This window comes from Danio rerio, chromosome 20 (assembly GCF_052040795.2).
Source record: "Danio rerio strain M-AB ecotype USA chromosome 20, GRCz13ab, whole genome shotgun sequence".
Classification (NCBI taxonomy): domain Eukaryota; kingdom Metazoa; phylum Chordata; class Actinopteri; order Cypriniformes; family Danionidae; genus Danio; species Danio rerio.
Window position 1 is genome coordinate 52,630,965 of NC_141040.1, and position 15,310 is coordinate 52,646,274.

At 36.1% G+C, this 15,310-nt stretch overlaps 1 protein-coding gene and 1 long non-coding RNA gene across 2 annotated transcripts in view; one reads left to right on the top strand and one right to left on the bottom strand.

The window, feature by feature from the left end:
• Positions 1-15,310, bottom strand: part of pax1b (paired box 1b) — a 98,069-nt gene that overhangs the window by 32,581 nt on the left and 50,178 nt on the right. The gene's annotated exons all lie outside the window — the stretch shown is intronic.
• On the top strand, positions 12,195-14,118 carry LOC147839492 (uncharacterized). Its single transcript, XR_015519107.1, has 4 exons — positions 12,195-12,290; positions 12,963-13,020; positions 13,136-13,199; positions 13,312-14,118. It is a non-coding gene; the product is annotated as an uncharacterized LOC147839492 (long non-coding RNA).

A 15,310-nucleotide genomic window follows, 5' to 3' on the forward strand; every position in this document is an offset into this window, starting at 1 on the left:
TGAGGCAGTATCAGATAGATTGGATTTTGAGCTGATATGGATTTGGGTATGATCAGCATAAAAGTGGTATCCCAGTTCATATTTGCTGATGATATGCCCCAGTGGAAGCATATAAATGTTAAAAAGTATGGGACCTCAGTCCGACCCCTGAGGGACACCATTTCAGACCTGTTTGACATCAGATTGATTAGTTCCCATGAACACAGATTGCATACATTCCAAAAATAAGATTTAAATCAGTTAAGCGCAGTGCCAGGGATGCCAAGCCATTTCTTCATCCTATTGAACAATATAGAGTGACATACTGTGTCAACACAACACACAAAAAGTGACATGGAGTAAGAGGGCAGGTTAACATAACACAAAATATAAATCAAGTAATTTCAAATTTATCCATATAAAATACATTTTCCCGACAACAAAATTGTGGCTAGTAAAAATGGCGAGTGGCTAGTAATGTTAGAAAACTACTAGCCACAGTGGCTGGTGATCAAAAAAGTTAAAGTCAAGCCCTCCCCATTACTGAGACTGTGCCTTATAATCCAGTGCATCTTAAAGTGCGGAAAATACAGTATGTGTGTATACAAGAATAATGATATTTTGGTACACTGCAGAATTCATTGCTTCATGTATCACAGCAAGGCATCCAGGTCCTGAAGCAGCAAAACAGCTGAAGCATGAATCACCGGAGCAAACTTTAGTGGCAGCCATGGAGGCAAACATGGGTGTGGCACAGAGAATAAAAGAACTCAATGGGAAACAAAGAGGAGCAGCACAATAAACTCCACATCAAACACAGTAAAACAGGATAGCGACTGCACAACCTATACCCTGAATGATTCATCCAATTTTCTATGCCATACATAGTAGTCTCAAAATGGCAGCGGATCCTGATTGATCACAATTTTTAACTGATTATGAATGGTCTAGATCAGGGGTGCCCAAAGGGCTGATGATCTTCTAACTTGAGCTCCAAGCCCAATCAGACTGTCACGATCATCAACAAACACTCACATTACTTGTTATAAACACTCATATCACATGAACTACAAATGCGCCATGTTGTGGACTACATATCCAGTCATGCAACACACACAACCGGTTCCAGATACTGACTGATTTAACTCTCACAGCTGATACTTATGACCATTGATTATTTGGACTAGTTAACCCCTTCTGTTCCACACACATGTTGCTGAGTATTGTTTAGCTGTTGCTGTCTTTAAGCAAGCATTTTTCCTTGTTTCCTGTTTCCAGTGTTTTTGATTTTGGACTGTTTATCGTGTTTTGATTCTTTGCTGCCTGCCCTGAACCTCTCGCCTGTTTTGCCCACATCAAAATAAAGTGTGACCATTTTATTTTTCGAGTCCTTTTTAGGATGGATTATTATCATATGTGCTCAGCATGTTCTTTTGCAGCCAAATAACAAAGAGACAGCCCATTTCACACATACAGACCTTTCCGGAAAATTACAGGCAATTTTTCGGAAAGGTCTGTATGTGTGAAAAGGCCCTTTCTGAAAAGACTGGTAAATTCGCTCCGGCTATTTTCCGGAAAGAGAAGTTGTAACATTACTGGTAATTTGCCAGAATGCTGCGCTGTGTGAACGCAGAAGGAAGATTGCTGGAAGGAGCGCGTGCACGTCTAGAATGCGCTGATGTAAAGCCTCCTTTTCACTGCACACGACAAACGACAAGTGACAGACCGGAAGTCATTCATCCAATGGAGCTGCGTTGAGTTCAGATCATCTCCGTATGCGGAAAATTCGGATCCGAATTAAACTGCAGATCCGTTGAAATATTTGAACTCCTGCAACTAGACCATATACATTTACATTTACATTTAGTCATTTAGCAGACGCTTTTATCCAAAGCGACTTACAAATGAGGACAAGGAAGCAATTTACACAACTAAGAGCAACAATGAATAAGTGCTATAGGCGAGTTTCAGGTTTGTAAAGTCTAAGAAGGGAAGTATTAGTATTAGTAATTATTTTTTTTTTTTTTGTACAGTTAGTGTGATATTCAAAGAGGCAATTGCAGATTAGGAAGTGTAGTGGAGAGTAAATAGTTGAGTTTTTAGTCGTTTCTTGAAAGTAGCGAGTGACTCTGCTGTTCTGATGCAGTTAGGGAGTTCATTCCACCAACTGGGCAGATTGAGCGTGAGCGTTCGCGAAAGTGATTTCTTCCCTCTTTGGGATGGAACCACGAGGCGACGTTCATTCACAGAACGCAAGTTTCTGGAGGGCACATAGATCTGCAGAAGTGAGTGCAGATAAGAAGGAGCAAGGCCAGAAGTCACTTTGTAGGCAAACATCAGAGCTTTGAATTTGATGCGAGCAGCAACTGGCAGCCAGTGCAAACGGACTAGCAGCGGAGTGACATGTGCTCGTTTAGGTTCATTGAAGACCACTCGTGCTGCTGCATTCTGGAGCAGTTGTATACGACCAAAAGTATACGACCTGCCGACCGGATATGATTTATTCCAGTGGTGTCCAAGCAGATCTGTGCGTGCGAGATGAGAAATAGGAGTTTATTTGGTTATTTTTTGAATTATAAAACATCTATATTAAAAAAAAACTTTTCTGTTCATAAATGTAAGTAAGAAAGTAATAAAAATATATATTTTTAATGTTGTCTCCACATTCCCTCCAATATTTTAGCGGTCTATGAGATTCTAGTATTTATTCATCCATTAAACTATGTGAACGCACAGAAAATAAAGGCTCTTGCTTTTGCCCTCCTTTATTTCGGACACCAAGAGAATCAGCTTCTCCCCTGTGGTGCACGACAACACTGAAAATACTGTGCAGCTGCCACAAAGGGGCATATTCCGACAGTCGTGTGCAGTGGAAAGGCGGCTTAAGAAGTCTACTTTAGCCAATCAGAACACTCCGCGTGGTTTATGAGAATAAAAGCCTTTGAATATTTTTCCAGACACCTTCAGCTGCTGGATGTTAGTCAGATAACATTTATATGTTCCTTCCTAATGCCAACTGTGTAAATAATTATCGATAAGATGCTTATGATAAGCCGTTGTTTGTTTACCTTCAAGCTCTGCTTACTTCAGTTGCTTGACGTGTTGCGTATAGCCGTGAAGCAGCCCGTGAGCGCCAGCACACACACACACATCATGTACATTTCGACATGCGAAAGTGTTCCTCTATATTTTCATCGAAGTTGTTTACAATACTCATCCATCCACAGAGTTTGCAATGTAGTCAGATGTTTACAAATACAAGCGCATCCGTTTAAAGCTCATTTCTGGTTAATGATGTCAGAATTTACCGCTGGTTCGGAATGGATGTGTGAATGCTCTTTTCCTGAAAAATTCTGTTATGTCCTTGCCTGTGTGAACAGCACTTTTTTTAATCTACCGGTAAAGTCGTTCCGGAAATTTTCCAGATATTTACTGGTATCACTGTGTGAATATTGTTATGACTACATTTACAGACTGCACTGCAATGGTTGCCAATCCATCAATCACGATCTACTGCTTGATCTTTATTACTCTCCCAGTAAACCCCGAAAAATGACAGAAGAACAATTACAACTACATCAGGATTAGTGTGAGTGTCTCCCTCTCTCTACTCTTATTCTTGGTCATAAATATAGTGTAAGAAACAGCAGGTCAGTTATTGAATCTTTTTACTGTGCGAGCAAACTTGCTGTCTATATAAAAGAGTAAAACAAAATAGAGGCTACAGAGGAACAGTAAGTAGATTGCGGTTTTAAAAACAGTAAAATCAGGAATTATGATTGATATTAAATTCTACAAAATGATGAGTGATGTTGCAAGTTTTTTGTATAAATGGGGCTTTTTGTACTGTTTTGAAGTGATTTGTACTGTTCTAGAAGACATGTTGGTTTTTAATATTGTACTGCAATACGATTTTTTTGTGGATTTGGAAAGCTGTGATGATATTATCAGTTAAATGAAATGTGTTGAAACCCTCTGGAGCAAAGAAATGGACTGGATATTGCATCAACATCCAAAAACATGGTTAAATCAAGATTTATTGTTTTGGTTAATTAATTATAAACTGATCAATGCATTTATCAGCTTATAATCATTATTATAAACTGATAAACGCAATTAATGTTTTTGAGATTGAATGGTGTTCTGATGTCGGGTTGTTTCTGTAATTGTATGTGCGTATAATTATACTAATTATTCATTCATTCATTTTCTTTTCGGCTTAGTTCCTTTATTAACCTGGGGTCGCCACACTGGAATGATCTGCCAACTTATCCAGCATATGTTTTATGCAGCGAATGCCTATCCAGCCACAACCCAAGACTGGGAAACATTTTTTATTCAGTTTATTCAATTCACCAATAGCGCATGTGTTTCTTTTTTGTGGGGGAAACCAGAGCATCTGGTGGAAACCCACGCGAACACAGGGAGAACATGCAAACTCCACACAGAAATGCCAATTGAGCCAGCCGGGGCTCAACCTCGATGTGAGGTGATTGTGCTACACAGTGCGCCACCGTGACGCTCACTATGTTCATTATTAAAGTGTCATTAGATGGTTTGTTCTGGCGCATTTATTCCTTGAACAGTTTGATAATGAATTAAATGTACATGCCTTTGAAAACTAAGTTGGATATTCCAATCCATTTATTGTCCATTTTAACGAATCAAAGTCAAAAGGAAAAGTATCAAAAATAAAAATAAATGCATTCTCAAGTCCATCACAGTCAAAAAAAAGTTTTTTGACGTTTTTCTGCGCCCCAAGATCATCACTGGTAGAGCATATATACTATATTAACAACCAAAAATGGCTCCAACATATACAATGTAAATCCCTGTAAGTTAAAGTAACTTGATTTGAGAAAACCGATTGCAACAAACCACACTTTAAAACGGATTAGTTATTTAAAGCGAGTAAACTAATTATCTTAAAAGAAAGTAATTTGTAACTTGGAATTGTTAAGTTGACTTACTTTTTGTTATTATGCAAATTGTATTCACTTTTTAAAAATAAAAGTAAATGAATGACTTTTTTACAGTACACATTTATTAAACTTGGTTTTTCCAGCTTTTCTGTATCTAGTAAAATGACATACACTCTCAGAAATAAAGGTACGCATCACTGGGGTGGTACCTTTTCAAAAACTACAAATTTGTACCTAAAAAGTTTCATATTAATACCTCAAGGATACATATAAGTACCTAAAAAGTACAAAAGTGTTCCTCTTAAAATGTTTAGGTACTAATATATACTTTTGAGCTACCAATATGGACCCTTCAAGTACAAATGTGTACCTTTTGAAAAGGTACCACCCCAGTGATGCGTACCTTTATTTCTGAGAGTGTACAGTAAAAATAAATCTGCTCTTCCAGACTCTGTGTGTCTTCTAAATTCAATACAGGCTATAATTGATTTTATAGACTTAATGAAGCGCCAAATATGTAATATTTACAGTAATTATTTGAAAACAGACATGCTAAAATAGTCTGACACTGTAAAAAGAATTAGTTGTCTTCCAATGGGTTTACATTATTTTTGTAAAGTCAACTTGTTGCTATTAAGGCAATTGGCTAACTTTAAGTAACTCATCAGGTTTATAGTGCATTTAATTTAAAAAACTAACCCTAATGAGTCCTGTGAACTTAGATCATTTAAGTAAACGAAGCAATTTGAGGACAGTAAAACCCAATAAATGAAGAGTACTCAAACCAACTGAGTACTGTAAAACGTACTGTACTGTACTGTTTAACTACTGTAAAAGTTAAGGCAGCTCAAACCGTTTGAGGAAATTGATTGCTACAAACTATTTGAGTCAAAAAACGAATCTATATGAGTACTGTGAACTTAAATTGAAATACTGAGGTATTTAATTAACTCATTACCTTCAACACTGAGTTTGAAACTCTTTTCAAATGAGTAGAATTAACTTTCAGTACATTTTGAGTTAACTACACTCATTTCATTTTATAAAGTTGACTTGTTGTGTTTTACAGTGCATGAATGAGTTGCTTTTTTTAATAAATGAGTTTATCTACATATTTTATTCTTGTAAATTAGTTTTAATAATTGCTGCAATTTAAGTGTTTGTAACCTTAACATTACCTTTCTTTCACAGGACACTCCATTTTAAGAATGTGACATGCTCTGGGTTTGGCATTGGAGACCAGGATGTCTTTTGAAAAGAGTAAAAAGTGTATGGAGAAAAAAGGCTGTTGGTGCTCTGCCTGCTGTTATTGAGAAAAATAAATTGCCGTAAGTGTTACTTTAGTTGTGTTGTCCCTTTTACCCATTCATGTTGTGTAAAATGTGTGAACGTGATTTTCGCTTATTATTAAGCCATCTAATGTGTATCTCCCCTTTTTGTTGCTTTGTTTGTTGAGTTTTAAATAGTACTGTAAATACTCACAGCATTGAAGCAGTAGGGGTAGGACTCTTTTTTGGACACTTTTCTTGTAGTGCATATTTTCTCTTGTTTTTGATAAATCCATGTAAAATCAAAATATAGTTTTTTTTATGTTTGTGTCAGTATGTCACTCTTAAAAATATCTATAAGCTAGTGTGCTCCAAAACAGTGACGAAACTCACATTTGGAGGATATAAACAGCAAAGGTTTACAACTTTTCATTTGTCTAAATGGGTCAACCATTTTTCCTCCTCATACTACAGTTTCTCATCAAATATTCTGACCAATAAAATACTCTATATAACTGACGCAACTCTAAAATGCTCACCAAAACTCCTGCAAAATATGAAAACAAAAACGATTACTGTTGCTTGTTCAAACTACCTGTTTAAAATGAGCTGAAACAGCACAATTCTTGTCATGTCTTTGGCCAATTTATTTGTTTTATGTTAAATTTGTAAACCATCAAGTTGCATGAAGGATTTGTGTTGGTTCTGCTGGTTAGGGGAGTTGTAGTTCCCAGTATGCTTTGAATTAAGAGAGGAAAATGTTGACAATAAAAATAATCTTAGGTGTTTGAAGTTAACAGAAATACTTTTTAGAGTTTAATCTTCATTTTGGTTTGAAGGTTTAGAAGATTTTCATGTAGTGATTTGAGTTTTGAGATCACCACCTTTCATAAGCATCCATGCTTTGGGCGTTGGCAGCTTAATTAGCAAAATGCAGCTTGTTGCTTTGTTGCTTCAATAACTTTAAAGTCCTTAAGTCCTTGGTCTGAGTTCAGTCTTATTCAACTGTATATGTAACTCATAAAAAATCAAAAAATATGTATTTACCAGCAGTTGTTTGCATTCTATTATGAATTGGTCATGAAAAAATGGGATACATTCATTCATTCATTTAGCTAAGTCCCTTTATTAATCCGGGGTTGCCACAGAGGAATGAACCACCAACCTATCCAGCAAGTTTTTACGCAGCGGTTGCCCTTCCAACTACAACCTATCTCTGGGAAATATCCACACACAATCATTCGCACTCATACACAACAGACAATTTAGCCTACCAAATTCACCTGTACCACATGTCTTTGGACTGTGAGGGAAACCGGAGCATCTAGAGGAAACCCATGCGAATGCAGGTAGACAATGCAAACTCCACATAGAAATGCCAACTGACCCAGCCAGAGCTTGAACCAGCGATCTTCTTGCTGTGAGACAACAGCACTACCTACTGCGTAGCCGGGATACATACAAAAAATTATTAGTTGACTTTACTTATATTCAGTGAGTAAACTCGTTGTCTCATAATTATTAAGTGAACAAATTGTGCACAATTATAAAAGTTATTTTAAGTCAATGAGTTTACTGACTTTAAGCAAAATCAACTTTTTAAAAGTAAGGTAACTAATTGATTTATGGGACAAAAAAGTTGATCAATTATGCTATAATGTTTGTTTTAATATCTTTAATCTTGTTGTCATTTGTATAATTGTATTGCAGTTCATTTATAAAATACTAATATTGTTCTGTTAGAATATTAATGAAAATGTATGTACTGTTATCAGTGTAACTTTTTTAGTTTACAGTGGCAATTCAGTAGCCATATACAAAGAATTGGCATTGGGCCCAAGTCCTTCTCTATATGATTAAGCAGCTTCCACAAGTTTTATTATATATAGTTTAGAGATGCATAAATAAGCAAAAGAACATATTCATTCATTAATTTTCTTGTCGGCTTAGTCCCTTTATTAATCCGGGGTCGCCACAGCGGAATGAACCGCCAACTTATCCAGCAAGTTTTTTTTTTTTATACAGCAGATGCCCTTCCAGTTGCAACCCATCTCTGGAAAACATTCACACACACACACACACACACACACATTCACACCCACTACGGACAATTTAGCCTACCTTATTCACCTGTACCACATGTCTTTGAACTGTGGGGGAAACCGGAGCACCCGGAGGAAACCCACGCGAATGCAGGGAGAACATGCAAACTCCACACAGAAATGCCAAGTGAGCCGAGGCTCGAACTAGTGACCCAGCGACCTTCTTGCTGTGAGGCAACAGCACTAAGTACTGCGCCACTGCTTCGCCATGAGAACATATTCAGTATTACATTATTTATTAATATTACTATTTATTATTATTATTATTATTATTATCATCATCATCATCCTCATCATCATCATCAGGAATTACAAGAATTCTATCTACTAATTCTATTAATTTTAACTACTTGAATTACCAAAGAGAGCATTCTGACCATACACTTTCAGAAGTAAAGGTATAGAAGCTGTCACTGGGGCAGTACACTTTTAAAGGATACATAATTGTACCCAAATAATCCACAGTGGTATCTAAAAGGTGCATATTAGTACCCAAATGTACCTAAAAAGTACTTTGAGGTACCATTATGAACCCTTCAGGTACAAATTTGTATCTTTTGAAAAGGTACAGCCCCAGTGACAGCTCCGGTACCTTTATTTCTGAGAGTGTATAAGATGTCATTGTCACGCCATATTTACATTCACAGCTTCTATTGAGATTAAAATTAATCTTTGAATGTCTGTCTTTATATTTAATTGCAGGGGTAGTCCACTACAATATCATATTTTAAACTTTAGTTGATGTCCAGTGTAGCTGTGTATTGTGTAAACATAGATAACATCTCTGAACGTAAGACTTTCAATGCAAAGTGAGAAATAGCCTTTTACAGAGTTAGCTTAGCAAAGCCTACAGCGAACAAAGTTTGGGGACTACAAAAAATACATCCGGGTTAGTGAGATCACAAGGGTTTTTAAGTTACGCACATTCACCACACGCATACACCTCGAGCAGCTGAGGCGCGTGGCTGTAGTTGCTGTAGCAGAGAAAGCTAAAATATCCTTCAAACACTGCTATTTCCACAGAGCTTCTTCTGTTTCTGTATTTGCGCTTCCAAAGGACATAAAGACACAAGTGCTTACAATTTCATTTTAAGTATGTTCCAAAGAATAATAAAAAATATATAGCTGGCATTTGACAAAGGACATCTTCTGATAGCTGCTTCCAGCAGGATAACACACCATGTCATTAAGCGTGAATCATCTCAGACTAGTTTCTTGAACATGACAATGAGTTCACTGTACTCACTGTAGTCACCAGAGCTCAATCCAATAGAGCACCTATGGGATATGGTGGAGCAGGAGAGTCACACCATGGATGTGCAGCAGACAAATCTTTAGCGTGAAGTTAGCATGTCAATGTTGGCCAAAATCTCTGAGGAATATTTCCAGTACCTTGTTGAATCTATACCATAAAGGATTAGGGCAGTTCTGAAGGCAAAAGGGGGTCCAACCCAGTACTAGTAAGGTGTACCTATTGCAATAGTGTGCTGAATCTCATTGTGTGGTTTTAATTTTGGGATGTTTGAAAGGTCATAAACACCATAGCATTGTTGTTGGGTGCACATCAGCTTAAACAATTGCACAAACATGCAAGAATCTTGATCTTGCCATTAAACTTCCCACATAAGGTACTAGATGTACATCATTTGGTATATAACAACATGAGTGTCTATTATAAAACACCCTGCATTCGCTTTTGTTATATCCATCCACAATCTATTTACCAAACAGCACCAAACGGAGCTTGTCAAACATCTACATCAGGAATGAATAAACTCGTTGTCATCGTGCAGACTTCAGCCGCAACTTGGCTGTCAATATTGAAAAACCATGAACACCTTAATTAGCTGGTTTGGGTACATTATGTTTAGATTATAGTTGAAACTGAAATCTGCTTTATACCATCCCTCCAGAAGCAGCATTGGCCATTTCAAACCTACAGATTTAGATTTTTCGACAGCCATTGAAGAAGATTTTATTCTCTCTGTATGCAGTATTTTCTAAGTGTAAAGCAGTTAATTTTCTCTTCACAAAATGTATGTAGTGTTTGCAGCAAACATGCCAGCGTGTGTTAAAAATACAGTGATATGTCTGTGTAAGATAAGTATGCCTGCACAGGAGCAACACTAGGAGAAGGCTGAGTGACTGATTGTGTAGAATAACTGAATATGTAAAGCACTGATTATTTATATTAAATACTTCTATGAAGCTATATGTGTCAGAAGTTAGAATGAGTAACATATTATCAAGTGATTATGCTTTCATGACAATGTATGTAAACACTTAATCCTTTTGCATAAGTTGCATCTATGGAGAGAGAACTTTGGTGTCAAAACAGTTGCTGACACAGACCTGTAACATCTCTGTTGACATGAGCTAGTGGGCTGAGAGCCAAGAATAGCAGGACCCCTTAGACTAAAAACCTATTCAAAAATGGTCAAGAGTTAAAAAGAGACTTAGGGGTGTGTCAAATAATCCTGTATAAAAATTGTAACAAACACAGATACTTCAGAAGGTGACCAGGAGAGACTTCAGAATGCTCTGGGGTCTGCTCTGCTCTTTCTCGGGTTTATTAAGGAGAATAAAGTCTATTTTCTGATATTTAAAACCTCCGGTCTGATAATTTGTAATTGATGAGACGTCAAAATTTACGACACCATTGAAAAAGATTGTGTTTTGTCTTTGTTCTGAATGATGTAAAAAAAAAATATTTAATTGAATTATATGTTGACATACAAGTGATCATGCTAGTCATGAGGACTGTCTAAGCTATGCTATATCTAAAATGCCATTCATTCATTCATTCATTCATTCATTCATTATTAATCTATTAATCTGGGGTCGCCACAGCGGAATGAACCGCCAACTTATCCAGCACATTTTTGCGCAGCAGATGCCCTTCCGGTCGCAACCCATCTCTGGGAAATATCCATACATACTCATTCACTACAGACAATTTATCCTACCCAATTTACCTGTACCGCATGTCTTTGAACTGTGGGGGAAACCGGAGCACCTGGAGGAAACCCATGCGAACGCAGGGAGAACATGCAAACACCACACAGAAACGGCAATTGACCCAACTGAGGCTCGAACCAGCGACCCTCTTGCTGTGATGCGACAGCACTACCAACTGCGCCACCGCGACGCCTGCTTCTTTTATATGTTTTATTATCGCTAAGTTATAACTATGATCATTACTGTTCAAAACATGAGAACTTTGAGAATGTGCACCCTGACAGCAAGCAACAGATGTTTTGTGTACACAATTTAGTTAAAAAAAATTGCTGTGGACAATATCATAAATCAAGCAGGTAGTGTTATAATTGCTAACATAGCAGAGTCATGTATAAATACATGGGCATTATCACTAGTAAAATGAAAAGTATCCCTTCATATATAGAGTGAATAAATAAGCCTTGCTGGAGCTCCACAACTATCAGCTTTGCTTTCATAAAGCAAACAAAGCAACATTTTTATAAGGAGGAGGTTCAAAAGGATTGTAATTATATAGTAGGCAAGGCAAGGCAAGTTTATTTATATAGCACATCTCATACAAAATGATAATCCAAAGTGCTTTACATAAACAAGAATCAAGGAAACAAGAAAATGATTAAAAGAATTAAAAATGATTAAAAACTGCACTCAAAAAAATGAATTATGGCTTTAGTTGGTCCAAAGAATGTTAATATGTTTAAATTAAACAATTCGCTTATGTTTGTGTATTAAAAATAAAAGCGTTGTGTTGGAAAAAATTAGAAAAAGTAAGTTTTCACATTTAAACAGCTCGCTTATGTAACATGAATGAAAGGGAGTTGTGTTGCTTCGGCAGTACTGCATTTTGGTCAATAGGTGGAGTAATATCTGCACATGCGCAGTTTCAAAACAACACAGGAAGTAAAAAGATTCAAACCACAACGATCACTCTCAGCTCGGCGCCATATTATGGGAATCAAAAGATGAAGATTACAGTACAAATTGAGAACGTGCACAAAGCTTTCCCCAATGTGGACACACAGGTAAGATTTTTATGTATTTATACTGAGGCTGTGACAACATTTGAATCATAAATGTACTCTCTTGTAATGCTACAGTATGTTGTGTTTATGTATAGTATTGCTATGAAATTGCCAAGTTCCCTGTGTCTTTTCTACATTATAGACAGATAAATGTATAGTTTGTTTTGCATTCCTGTGAAATTTTATACTTGGTATATATTAACTCCCCCAAAATAAAGTTACAAACGTTGGTAGTAAGGAATAGTCATGTTAGAATAGTCTAAGCTTTTCACTCATCATAGCACACGTGCTGCTGATAATGTGACAATAAAAGTGATTTGATTTTTTATTTGATTTCATGGTCTTCATGGTCTTAATTGAGTGTCAAGCAGTTTGTCGAGTTTGAATGCCAGTTTTGATAACTTACATAATATTAATTAAAATGTGGTGTTGGCACATTGTTATTTATTATCTAATTATTTAAGCCTGTTAACTTAAAAAAAAAAAATATCTTGACAAGCATATGTGACACTTAAATAGGAAGACATCTAGCATGATGTCATATTTAATGTAAGCTTATTTGTTTGGTCATCTAACACGTTTAAATTTTTAAGTTTAGTAGTTTGCTATTTATATTATTATATTTTATTATTTTAAATCTTTGCTCACTCACATCTATTTTCTCCCTCACAGGTTTACAGCTCAACCTCTAAAGTCCCATATCTGGCTAAGGAGACTGTGGATCATCCAGGTACTATGCCTTTAGATGCCTTTACACACATTAAAATGATGTACAGTAAAAATTACTAGTAATTTTAACTACTAATTATTTAGTAAATTACTAATTGTCATTTCATGTTATTTAGAACATCACCAGTGGAAAAAAAGGTGTGAATGCATCCTCAAAGACCCTAAGTGAGGGAGTACATGGTAAGCTATTTTATTTTATTTTTTTAAACATTTTGTATTTTCCTCTTAAACCAATTCCTCCTTTCACCTTTGATCTGTTGGTAAATTTTAATTTTTTACCTGACTTTTTTAGGATGCTGGGCATGATGAAGCGCAAACCTTGATGTGCAACACCACCTTATGAATCTACAGTAGTTACATTGACATTTAGCAGACTCTTTTGTCTAAAGTGACTTACAATTGAGGAGACATTCAGCAAATCAACAAGAAAAGGCGATACACCCAAGATGTGCTAATTATACAAAAAATTTTAAGAATTAAGAATGCTTCTACATGTGGTTTGTCAAGCCCACACACCTGTGTGAAGCAGACTTCATGCACAATGTTTTGTTTTTTAGATATAGGGAGTGCTTGTAAGAAAGTGTCTGGTGCAAATGTGCATAAATGGTGCAAGTGTCAGAGAGATGAATGTGTGTAGCTATTGCATGTTCTGTGATGGTTGGTCTAATTTATGATGTAGTGCTGATCGTGTTACTTTGCTTTAAAATGTTAATCTTTCTTTGAACAACTGAAGTGTTATCTGCTTTTTCAGTGTAAAGAAGGTACAGTATAGTTTACAAAAGACGACTTAATTTTTCTAAGTATATTTTTGATAAATCATTTGAAGGCAGAATATTATTTTTGAATGTTTTTGTAATATATGAAAAGTATTATTTTGAAAAGTGTATTTTATGATGTTTTTGTAAGCATATTTTTAAAATCATTTATTGTTTTCAATTTATTTCATACTTGTATTACTATTATTTTAATAGTATTAATATTTTAACTTATTGTAATAAGTGAAGATACAGATAAAGACAGTATTTGGATTTTGATAATCATTTTATTGCTGGAAAATGTGTAAATCTGTAAAAATGCTATTGAATAAACTCAATGAAACGGAAACAGTTTTTTTATTTGGTTAAACATAACAATATCAATTTTAGAATAATTGAACTTAAATAACTACATTGATTAAAGCTAAATTATAAATGTTACGTTGATTGAACTAAACAACATTACATTACCTTTATGTAACTAACTTAAGTTCACTAAAATTAATATTCTTTCTTAAAGGTAACTTAACTCGGTTACGTGGAACCAGTGGACAAAAAAAAGTTAATTAACGCCAACATATCATTTTTTTGAGTGTGATTAAAATGTGTTAAAACAGGTTTTAAAGGAATGAAAATGAAAAGAAAGACATAATAGTGTGAACTGTAATAGTAATCTTGCCTAGGGCCACAAAAAGTCAACCCTGCAAGAGGTGCATGGTTGTCAATTTTAATAAAACATACCTGTTACTTTCCTTTATGGCTAGAAACTATTAGCCAACTGACTGTATAATTACCATGGGTGCGGTCTGTGCTACGAGTGCCAACTTTTGGTTGCACTTGAAGGATAAATACTTCTTTCAAACACTTAGTTTAAATGATGTTTTATAAACAAATTTCAGGAGCACGCGCAGATGATTGACACATCCCTTCCGGCATTAGCAATCATACTATTATGCAATCAGTAGAAAAACATTGTACCTACATTATCTCTCGAGTTTTCAATCATTTACACACCCAATCACTGTAACTAATTTGAGTTAGAACTATTCTCTGAGTGCAAAGCCTTTAACTGCATGAAGTCTTTTCTGCATTTTGTAGCCAACGTCAAGCGCAGCAACACCCCACAAAACACAATAATTAAGCCTCTGGCCACACCAGCCACCCCCCATCACTGCTGCTTTTACTTCCAGGCACCAATGATGAGCCTTTCTCAGGCTATAGCAAAATGCCTGTGCTTAATCCCACATCAACCAGTGACCTTTGCTTTCACAATTCGCCATGACAGCGCAAACAAATTAACCACGGCCTATACTGTGGCTCATTTAGGCGACAACAAAAAACAGAACTCTTCCAAAATCAGCTGAACCCCTGTGAGTAAAACTAGGACCCCCTCTTCTCTCCCCCACCTCACCATACAAAACAACCCAAACTGAGTATACCTCACAAAGGTGAGTGGGCTTTACAAACCACCTGCAGAAAACAGTCTTTCATCTATGGGTGTACTCACACTACTGTTGCCTTGAACCTGGCCTGAGC